Source organism: Aquila chrysaetos, chromosome 4, assembly GCF_900496995.4.
Source record: "Aquila chrysaetos chrysaetos chromosome 4, bAquChr1.4, whole genome shotgun sequence".
In the NCBI taxonomy this organism is placed as follows: Eukaryota; Metazoa; Chordata; class Aves; order Accipitriformes; family Accipitridae; genus Aquila; species Aquila chrysaetos.
Window position 1 is genome coordinate 19797404 of NC_044007.1, and position 12407 is coordinate 19809810.

Sequence of the window (12407 nt, forward strand, 5' to 3'; positions counted from 1 at the left end):
GCCAAAAGATTTCTCACTAGTCACCAAGCTAAGTGTTTAGAGCACGCTCCTCTGGTCCAGCTCCCTTGTAGACTAAATCCTCTATTGACTCCACTTGTTGTGTTCTTACGGTCTTAAAAATTTGTTTTAAAGATAGGGGATTTTTAGGCCACCCCACATTTTCATTTAGAGACATCCAACATGTCTATAACTTTGGTGCATTGTTTGGACTAAAAATGATGAAGCAACGGTGACAGAGCTGCTGTTATGGATTATACATACACTCAGCAAGGTAGACAGGCATTAGGAGCCCACTTTCAGTTAATATATTTTTAAAAATCAAGAAAAAAAGTCAAAAGCTGACCATAATGACATCAGCTGTTCTAAAGTTTACATTTCATTTGCTCTGGCCAAGTAGCCAAGCTGGCAGGAGAGGCCGGATGACATACCAAAACTGATCAAAGTTACAAATCCTACTGGTTAGATGCAAAAGTCATGTGGCTCTGGGGACTTCCTTGCACTGCAAATAAATCCAGCTGATGTTCTGTCCTTCTCTGTAAGCACTTTGAGACCTCAGGAGCCAGGTCTGTTCCTCCAGGAGGTTGGACTTGCAGACATCATTGGGGGAAAGGCACTTGGGAGCCACCACAGGAAAAGAAATAGAGAATCAAGTCCATGTGCTGTCCCCAAGTACTTAATGGGAGAGTGCAGAGGCAACAGAGCTAGGCTCCTCTCAGAGGTGCGCAGTGATAGGACAAGAGGCAATGGATACAAATCAGAACGTGGGAAACTGATTGGATATAAGAAAAAAGCCTTTCTGCCACGAGGGTGGTCAAACAGGACAAGAGGGGCCAGAGAGATTTTGGAGACTCCATCCCTGGAGATATTCAGAACTTGTCTGGGCAAAGCTCTGAGGAGCCTGATCCACTTGTGAATGTCCTGCACAGGACAGTTGGACTAGATGATCTCCAGAGGTGCCTTTCTACCTGCCTGCTTCTGTGACACCAAAGGTAGATATTGGAAAAGACCCTGGTGCATTCCTTCTCAGAGTACAGACCCACAGACTGGGAGGCTGTTCCAGGACCTACGTTTGGGTGCAGAGCAGATCTGAGCAGAGTCTAGTGAGGGATCACACCCCAGTGCATGTATGGTGTGAATCAGGACACGGTAGAGCAGCACAAGCAAGAGTACCAAGGTTAGGTTTTTTAATACATCTTTGCCAGGTGGACAAAATTCTGGGGTTTTGTCAGGCCCTTATTATTTTTCATGTAATTGCAGAGAAATAGTGAGTCACAGCTAGGTGACAAGGCTTGGCCATTTTTTAAAAACCACGTGCCACCTTTGCAAGTCAGTTAAGTGACACCCTTGTTGCTACACATGCAGAAGATATAATCATAGAATCATTTAGGTTGGAAAAGACCCTTAAGATCACCGAGTTCAACCATGAACCTAACAATTCCAAGTCCACCACTAAACCACGTCATGGAAAATGACATTCAACTCAGCAAAGAAAAGCAACCTTTACCTAACACAAACCACAAAATGTGTAATATAGTTCATACAAGCAAGCAGTTCAGAACCCCAGGATTTGAACTAAACAAACACAAAATATCATCTTAGAATAAGCATTGCCATGAGAAGGTGAGAACTTGTGGCTCCAGGCCCCAATAGCCATTGCTTGCTCAGGCAGCACATGAGATGAAGCAGTAGCAAAAATGCAGAGGTGGAGCGTGAGTTGGGCATATTTGTCTTCATTTAACACTCCAAGAAACAGAGCTATTTTAGCCAATTTCTAATAGCTCTTGTGAACCTTATTGTCACTTCACACTCACAAACCTGGACAGCACAAAGACACAAGCCCATAATGGACTAAAATAGCATTTTTTTTCCAGTTGCTACATGTCCAGTTTTTCAGTCAGCCTGTTAGTTGCTATGGCCATTTGCAGCCATAGAAGTTGTTTGTCCAAGATGGTCTTCCTTTGCATTTCACACCATTGCTAGGGCCATTAAGGAAAGATATATAGTCCTTTAATTCACTATAATCTTTTTTTTGGTGGAATCAGCTCATAAAGGTGGTATGAAGCCTTAGAAAAGCCCCACAAGACCTAGCACTGCATGTGAGTTTGAGGAGATGTGGTATATCCACCTTTTGTTAAAATGATGGCCAGGAAAAGGGTCATACAACAGTGTGGAGGGAGCAGCACCAAAGTACATGGACCCCAACAATGTAAAATATAGAATGAGCGTAAAGCAATATTGAGTGAATAACTAATGTCCTGCAGCCCCATATATTTAAAATTAAGAATGAGCCTGGTTCCAATATATTCAACTGGATCACTACTTCGATACATGTTGCAATCAAGATATACCACGTCAGACAACAACATACTAAGGCTTATGGTTCTTTAATTCAATGCCATGCAGATGCCTTTGTGTAATGGGGAGGTGAGTCCTCATTTTTAAGCTGCTTATGAAGAACCAAAGAGGCAGGAAGCCTCTGTCCTTGCAAATATATGTGAAAAAGGTACAGTTACCCTAGCAACAGGCACTTTATGAACTGTGTCAGTACAAATAACGCATTTGGCTGTGATATACATATCAGAAAATGTCTGGAAACATTATGAATTCAGAAAAGGATGGGCATTCACAACATGCAGTGAATAGTGTGCTCCTTTGCATCTGCATGTCTGTGTGAGCACATGCTGGATCTCATTCAGGAATCATTATTATTATTTGATGTCTTATTACTAGGAATAGGTGTGCAAACTGTGTGTAATAGCAAAACATAACACATACTCAGATCAAATGGATCACATTTTACATCTATCCACTGCTCACATTTTCCTGGGGCAATCACAGCAAGTCCAAGTCCTGTACAAAGGATTTTTAGTTGAAAAAATTAGCACTGGAGATTATTAACTGTAAAATACCCTAGGAAACCAACAATTAAAAATAAAGCCCTATTTTTTAAAAAAACGGTTCTGCTTTACTGGCTTACCAGAAAAAAGGTGGCAAACTAATTCTTTGATTCGTCCTGATGCTTGAATCCTGGGTATAGTCTGTGGATGGAAACCACTGTCCAAAGAAGACAGCTGATCTCAGTGAGTGTTCCCAATGCAGCAAGCTGTATGGGTGCATTTCTTGTTGACCATCCCAGCATGGTAATTTTTATGTATACTGAGTAATTGGAGAAATGCATTTTGAATTGCATGTCATTTCTGAGCTTCATTACACAGTTGAGATGACAAGAAGTGGACACACAGCCACAGCCCTTTGTGTTGACGAGTGCCCATTAAGTCCAACTTTGTGATGTTTAGTCTTGATAAAGCAACAAATTAGTGACTTTTCTGAAAACTGAGACTTCTGGATGACATCCACTTGTTGGAGAGCTCTAATATGGTTGCTAATTATTTCAATTAGTTTTATATCATGTGGAGGGAATGTCTTTCTTTCAAAATGAATGCCTGCCTCTGATTTAGAGGCTGTGGCTTGTGTCTCTAAGCCTTGTTTGCCTGTTTCACCTGCACACAATGGGTGTTGACATCCTGGATATGGCAGTCCTCAATTTCTGTGGGAAGAGCAACCTGTATCTCAAAATCGTTTTCACATTTCCTTGTTCATCAGCTGAAGTAAGCGGTGGATAACCATGCCAAAACTGGCTGCCGCAGGGCAGAGCTGAGATACTTCCAGCCTAGCTTTACCTGAGGGGGCTGCTATCCCCCAGCCCTCTTGCCGTAGCTGTTCAAAACTCAGAGGGTGCCCACGTGTCCCACAGGGACAGCAGGGCAGGCATGGGCACTCCTGCACACCATGTCTCTGCTGGAAGGCGCAAACTCCCACCAAGACCGAGGGAGGACACTGGGCTTCAGGGTGCCTTGCGCCAGGGCAGACAACCTTGCTTCTCCTCTCCCTCTTCTTGCCCCCCAGGGTTACACAGTCTGTCTCTTGAAACAACACTGAAATAAATGAAATGGGTTACCATTTCTATCACTGCTACGTTTTTGGTTTTACTTCTACAGTAAATGTTAAGTGGGCTTTTAAGAGGTTTTACTCTGAATGAAGGATCATCACCATTAATAAGTTGAGAAGTGCCAATGTAATGGCTATATGAGACTAAAAAGACAGGGGAAAAAAGGACAAAATCCCCTGAGAACAGGTGATAAATGATAATTTTTCACCGTAGGGCTGTGATGATGCATCTTGTTTCGTATGAACAGATCTCCACTGTGAAGCACACAGTTGTAGTTAGCCAGCCTCTCAGTGTACAAGGATCCAGCCAATGGACCAGCACACTTAGAAACTGGGAAAACTGACTGGTGCCACTATCACCACGCCTTTTTTCAACTTCTCTCCAAAATGACTCCAACTGTCCAAAATGACTTCAGTCAATGTTCCAGTTTTTTCTTGACAGTACTTTCCAAAACTTGGTATAAAGCCTCAAAATGGACAAGCTGTGCTGAGAGGACACACAGCCTGTGTTTTTATAGATTTTAAAGACATTCCTTCATGGCTGGCTCTTTTTTATTTTTCTTTTTGATCATGATCTTGTTTCTACACAGACTAGGTGCAAAATGTAAAGTAAAAGGAAGTTTTCCCCATTGATTCCAGCAGACATCAGATCAGATCCTGACTGTGCAGACAGACACAAGAAAGACTTCCTATTCTGTTGTTCTTAGGCATCAGAAATATTTTCCTTCCAGCTGGACTTACAACACATCATTCTCATAAATCGGCCTCTGCTGTTGCCACTGCAGTAATACGCACTTACAATTTGCTTCCCTGTCTTTTGCTCCCTGACAGCCATAAATAACCTAGAACATTTTGTCAGAGCTCTTCTCTAGGAGTTCAAACCCTATCCAGTTTGAGCACTGGAAAACACACTGACTAGGATAACTGATTTTCATAAAGGTAGAAACAAGGAATTAATGTATGCTGCTTTTTGTACAGTATCAAAGATTATGTGTGGGCGTTCTTTTAAGATGAATTGTTATCCTGAGCTTTTTGCTTTCCACACAGTGAACTCCCCCTGAGAAAGGCCAAATAATCTCCTTGACAACACAGCATTATTGGTCAGATCATTTTATCACAGCTGAAATAATGTTAAATAGTGAAATACATATAGCAAAGACTCATGGATGCTGTGTGGATTTTCTAAGTACCTGTAACCCTTTGAAACATGCATCCTCTTTAATTTATATGGGCATGAAAGCAGCAGGTTCCAGAAGCTTTAATCATGCTTCACAAGGCAGCTTCACAGAGGCAGACCCACCAGATCTGGGGGACTCTGAGGCAGCAAGTTTAAGGCTGAGACAGAAATGGGTGTGAACAGAAATACAACAGTCTTAGGCATGACATCTCTTATCTTTCAAAAATAAAAGTGCAACAGCTGTCTGTCAGACTTCCCCTCTCCCTGCTGATGGTGATGCAGATCAAGGACATCCCACTCACCCCTGCAGAGCTGGGAAGCTCTCCTCACACAATGAATGAGTCAGTTTGGAAAAGGCACTATCTCTCTCAGGAAGTGTCATTCAGTTTTCTGAGTCTCCAGACAAAAGAAACAGCCATTTTCCTTTACATCAAGTTTTTATTATGTTTGAAGTTATGCAAAAACTGGAAGCATTCCTATTTACCTGTTGTTTGAACACCAGTCAAACAGCAGATAAAATCTATGGGAGCTACCAAAAGGATTCAAAAGCCCAGAATTAAAGTTCTTAAAATAATTATACAACTATGTGTGGATATGCAACTGAGCACAGTGCTGCCGTGCCATGACTTTTTGAAAAGCTGTGCAGAGCTGGAGCAGAGCCAACAACCTTCTCGCATCTGAATTTCTGTGAATCTTTAGCTTTGCTGGGAGTCTGTAGTGATGAAGTAGTAAAGGGCTTAGGCTTTTTTCCTTGTCACATCTCCCTGCATTTTTTCATTAGAGCTGGCCCAGGGTTGCTCCAAAATATGATGAGCTCGTGGTGAATAGGCAGGCTGGCACTGTGAATGCTCTAGCATGCAGTGTGTGTGGGGGGGTTCCTTTCAGCAACTGTAATCTTCCAAGAGTCCTTGTCCTAAAACCACAGTGAATTCACCGAGACCGATCTAGGTAGTAGAGACAAAGCGCCTGAACAGACCATCGGTCCTGGCATAGGAGCACTTCCATGAGTCCTAACTCAGAACTGCAAATACCATTGCTTGCATGGGAAAAGGGATAAACCAGGATGAAGCCCTCTCAGCAGGTCATGCCTGCACCAAAGGCATTTCCAGATTGCTCTAGAAACTGTCCCATGGCATGTCTGAGATCTTTGCACAGACTACAGCTTCATTTTGCTGATGAGAATAAGCACATTAATCATAGAGGACTCCAAATTTATTTAGCAAGCCAGTTAGAGTACACATATCATTAACTTCACAGAATAAATGATCTGAGAAGGGTAATTTCAGGCAGAAGTGATCAAATTGTTTCAGAGGAATTTCAACTGCTACTAAAAAATCCTCGGCAAAGTCTGTTTCATGCTGCTTATCATTCAATAATAAGTAGATTAGGATAATGCTTTGTTTGCATACAAAAAGGAGGTATTAGAAAAAATTGAAAGTAGCTCCAGAGAAGTCTCCAGAATATCATTTGCAGATTTTCTCTTGTCCATCTGCATCAACGTCTCTTACCCAGGAAATGCAAGTACTTATAATTCATTCAAAGCAAATAAGGAAAAGAGAAAAATCAGGGTCAAAGCAAAGTAAAGGGTCTACAGCAGACATCCTTCATGTCTTTGCACTCAAGATTTCAGTCCAAAAATGCAGGAGAGGAAAGAGGCAGAGTTGTTGAACAGACAACAGTTCTCATGTCAAGGCGAAAAAACCCAAAGAACAAAACAGAGTTTCACGGTATTATAGAAAAAAAAGTTCTGAAAAGGAAGAAAGCCCTGGAGTAAAATTCAAGAGTTATGCAATTATAGGAAAGGAAAACGGAAATGTTTTATTGGTCTCAAGTAAATGAAGATATTACTGTGCAGAATGAGTCACAGCTGAAGAGATGCCCTTCTAAAACGCCTCTTCTTTTACAGGAGAAGCACAGCCTGACAGAAAATAAGAAACCTGTGAAAATGTAATTTGTTGCTGTTATGACTTTTCTGCTATGTATTAAAGGTGTTTGGAAACATTTCAGTGACACTTCCATCAGTCAAAAAATGTTTATTTCTTCTAAACAAAAAAATTATGTGAAAATGTACTGGAAGAGAGTCAGAGATCATGGACTCTGCCTCCTCACAGAGACTTGAATTTCCCCATGTGCCCTCTCTTCATGTGGGCTGCAGCAGTTCGTACTAAAAAAATAGCCCCTGGGAGATTGACCCACCAGCTTTCCGCTTACTGTCTTTTCTTGGCTCACAAATTTTAACACTAGATCCTGCCATTTCCCTAAAATGCCAAGATTTTCGTACCTGCTCTGCTTGATTTTGAGGAGAAGCAGGTCTCACTGTCAGTGGTTTACTTATGTGGTGAAAAGGAAGCAACCAGAGGAATCTCTACATTTTTAACTGGAGATAAACAACATTTTTCAGGAAGTTCTATCATGTATTACCCCTCAATAAAGGGAAATAGCTTCTTCTTGCTCTACTGGAAGCTGTCATTTCTATATCCAAACCTAATGGTATTCAGCTGTCACCAGCTATTAATGAAACACATTGATCCTGATCTCATGAGGATCAAGAGACCTTTAAGTAGGGTCAGTGCTGACAGTTCTTAGGTTTTTATTGTCCTAAACCAAAATAAAGGTCTTTCTGGCTAAAAGCACAACAATATCAGACTTGTTGTTTGTGCATCCGTAAACCTCAGATAAATAAAATATCCCTCAAAGAAAAATGTGAATGACACAAAATCTTCAAAGGGGAGTAAGAAATAATACATGATTTTAAGCTACTGTAGTTATTTTTTCATATCATGTGTCAGCTTGATGCAAGAATTGAAGCAATAACTTTCTCAACTCCTTGAGGAAAACAAAACAGTTTTACACATAGATCCTGCACTCTGACTTTCTCCAGTGAGAAAATGTCTTGTGGAAAATTTGAAATTTACTCAAATACTGTGAGTTAGATCTCTTTTGTTGTGTTTTTTAGAAAACAGAACTAAATTGTTTCTTTTTAAATTGAACTGTATTAAAAACAAATCACAGATAAGAGAGGTTTGAAAGAAATGGAAAGAACAGTTTCTTTTGCAACAGTTCGTGCAACAAGGGAAATCACTCATGCTATGGGAGCAGAAGTTAGCAAAGGGATCCAGCCTTTGTGGCTGTAAAGATATTGTTACCTTTGTAACTTCATATTTTCCTGGAGATGATAGTAAAGATCAATGTATTTCAGGAAAGTGAGAATTTGGGGGGAGGGGGCGGGTAATAATTTTTTAGAGCTATCATTTCTTCGCCTCCTCCTTTCTTCCTACCTACATCCTTTTCTCCAAGAATCATAAAACAAACAAGCATAGAATAGAATGGTTTGGGCTGGAAGGGACCTTTAAAGGTCATCTAGTTCCAACCTCCCTGCCATGGGCAGGGACACCTTCCACTAGACCAGGTTGCTCAAAGCCCCATCCAACCTGGCCTTGAACACTTCCAGGGAGCAGGCATGCACAACTTCTCTGGACAACCTGTTCCAGTGTCTTACCACCCTCACCATAAAAAATTTCTTCCTTATATCTAATCTGAATCTACCCTCTTTTAGTTTAAAATCATTACCCCTTGTCTTTTCACTACAGGCCCTATTAAAAAGTCTCTTCCCATCTTATATGCTCCCTTTCTTATAAGCCTCCCCAGAGCCTTCTCTTATCCAGGCTAAACAACTCAAATTTTTCTAGCTTTTCTTCATAGGAGAGGTGTTCCAACCCTCTGATCATTTTTGTGGCCCTCCTCTGGACCCGCTCCAACAGGTCCACGTCTTTCCTGTGCTGAGGACCCCAGAGCTGGACGCAGTACTCCAGGTGGGGTCTCACCAGAGCGGAGCAGAGGGGCAGAATCACCTCCCTTGTCCTGCTGGTCACGCTTCTTTTGATACAGCCCAGGATACGATTGGCTTTCTAGGCTGCAAACACACGTTGCTGGCAGATGTCCAGTTTTTCATCCACAGCAATAACCCATCTAGACATTTTTACCTTCTATTTCTTGCGTTTCTTCCCTCTGTGCCTCTACACATTTCTTCCCCTGTTTTTATGCAGTCAAGCTACTTTGATTTACAGCAGCTTTATCTTATTGGAAAATATTTCCCCCAAATACACTTTAAAACTTGAAATATGGGTTTGGATGTTTCATGTTGAATTAGGTTATGATATAATGCAAGATCAATCATACTAGATCAGAGCATCATGAGAAGAAATATGTCCTCTTGTTTGTTTTGAATTTTTCCAGCTGCTAGTTTCATCTGATCCTCTCTGCAAGAAAGGCGATGAACAACTATTCCTTTTTCGCTTGCCTTCTGTTCGCTATTTAGCATCCAACTTCAACTGCCTTTTTTCTTATTGAAATATATTGGTCTATTTAATCATTCCTTGTACCTTATATCCTTCTTTCAGCTGTTCTCTAGCCTTCTTTTGGATTTGCCTCCTCCTTTTTAAGATCAAAGCATCAGGATTGTGCAGTCTTCAAAGTGTGTGCACACTATCAGTTTACATAGTGGCATAATGACAATTAACTGTTCCTAACCACTGAAACTGAACATAAAATGATCTATTATAATTCCCAAATCTCCCTCATGAATATAAGTAGCCATTTCAGAGCCTTCCATGATGTGTGCAGAGTTAGTATTGCTTTCACGCATGCATCACTTCACATTCATCAACTGAAGTCAACATTGACTTTCATTTGACTTTTTTCTTTCAGTACTGTGGGTTCCTTATGCAACTCTTCTCAGTCAGCCTTTGTTTTCATTGCACAAAATAGTTTAGAACTGTCAGCAAACTATGCCACCTTATTCTCCCCTTTTTATAAATTTATTACCAATATGTTAATCAGCACATACCCCTAGGGAATTCTGGTAGTGACTTCCCTGCTTAAACTGACCATTTATTCCTGTCTTTTAATTCATCATGTATTCATGAGAAGATATTCCCTCCTACCCCAGGGCAGCTTCTTTGCATCCTGAAGGTCACCCTGCACAGAGCACGTAGTTTGGGATCGGTAGTTCTGGGCTCTATTTCCAGCTTTGGCAGTAATTTGCCATGTGATCTTGGGCAGCCTTTCACATACTTTTACTTCTAAATATCCAGTCATAAACTGAAATCTTTCCAATGATCCTACAAACCATTATGAGTGTGCCTAGCTTCATGCCCCTAGCTTGTCCTGTGTAGTCAGAGAGTACTGTTCTCATGAAAAGAAAGAGAAACAAAATATGTAAGAGCCTGGGAAAATAAATCCTTGGTACAAAAACATTTCAGCCTCAGTTGCTTTTGATCTATTTGCTCTGAATCTGCTCATTGCTTTTTGTGTGTGACTTATCATTGAAGTCTCATGGCAAACTTTCTGCCCCCTGATGAGGTGACAGAAATTCAGCAAACACAAGGAGTGGAGTAAGAGGTGTTGGAAATGGCCATTCATCTTCTCTATGTAAGAACCTTTATACAGACAGATTTACATGAGTAATCATAAGATTTTTTTGCAGTCCATGAATATATCATTGATCAAAGGAATCACATGCATGAATGTTTAAGGAAATCAAAGAAAAAGCTCATGATGAATACTTTATGCACATGCACAGTTTCTGGTTTTGTGGGTTTGGGGTTTTTTTGGGGTGTGTGTGGACTTTTCAGTTCCAAACATGAGGCTGAACAACTGAGACTGGAGCCTGAATCACTCATTAAAATGAGAAGCAGAGGTGGAGAAAAGGTCTGAGAAAGTGGGGGGTTTGTATGTAGCTTCAGAATCTCTGAGTCTCTGGTATGATTCAAGAATTAAGAGAGTTTTTCAGTTGAACCCCAGGACTCAAGTGGTATTCATTGTGTTTGGGGATTTTGCAAGGAAATGGAAAAGGAAGGCTATATTAAGGATGCTTTTGTTTGCAAGCACCCATTAGTTGAAAGGACTTTGAGGAAGCTGCAAATTTACTAAAGGTAATGTTTGCATGAGTTCTCAGGAAAACATTACATCATTGTTGACATAGTAACAAAGTTGTCCAATTAGAAGAAAAGATTAACCCAAGTAACCTTTAACATAGAAGTCTATCTGAAGAAAATTTGCCTTGTGAACAACACGTTTTCAGCACACAAGTGGATTTGGGCCAGATGAAATTGGCGTTACTGAACTGACAAGAATAATTCAAACCAATTTTCCAGCCAAGGTGGAGCCTACAGCGTTAAAACTGAAGTCACTTTAAAACTGTGAGCAAGGTGGCAGGATTCCAATGGTAATCCTTACAGCTCTAAAAAAGAAAATAGTATCCTCATTGACTTTTGGAAACAGTAAGTAATGACCATTTTATTATTCCAGTAAATATTTTTTGACTTGCTAATAAAATTTCAACAGTAGGAATTTGCAAACTACTTCTGATTGTATGGGTGTACTCCACAGACCTCATTAAGCAATATTTTATCCTCTTTGCAGAAATACTTAGGATTATGGCTCTCTTCTGACTTCAGATCTCTTATGACAGACCTTGACAATGTGTGAACAATATTGATTATCTCATGTTTGCCCAGATCCAATTAGAAGTATAGGGTTTCAGTTTGTTAATTGTTATAATATATGTGATGTTAGCTCCAGTATACATGTATAGAAAAAAAAGAAATATGTGATCTATAGTGACATGAATCCAACATGTTAGAATGGGATCACTGAATTGAATACCATCAAACTTGGATTCCCCTCCTGCTAATTTGATAACGCGCATATTTGAGAAGAGACTGAAAGAACACATAATTTTTTTTTTTCTTATGACATAACTACAATACTCAGTTATTTTATGACCCATGCATGAGAACAAGTTCATGTCTGCCCCCACAGATGCATCATTTATTTAGTTGTCTACCGTGGAAGTAAAGAGAAAATTTGACATTAAATAAGTTAGAACTCATTTAATGTATTTCCCCTGCTTCTGGCTCCACTGTCAATATCATGGTTTTACAGACATATCGTTTCTGCTTTTTTTTTTTTTTAAAACTTGTGAATACACAGGAGAGTCAGAAAAAGAATAAAAAGACACTTAACTCATTCCCAGTCCTCATCTCTTCTGAAGTGAATACACAAAGCACAGTGAAATGCGCAAAATAGACCTTTGGCAATCAGGTTGCTTACACTTCAGCCGCTTCGTCATTCACTCTGCATTGCAAAGCACATGCTACATGGCTGTGGCACGGGACTGAATTTTCTCTGAGTAAATGATCACGAAGAAATGGACTTTTCTGCCATCTGTTGCCTTCCTTGATGCTCTTCCTAAGGTAAAAATATGATCAACATTGACCTT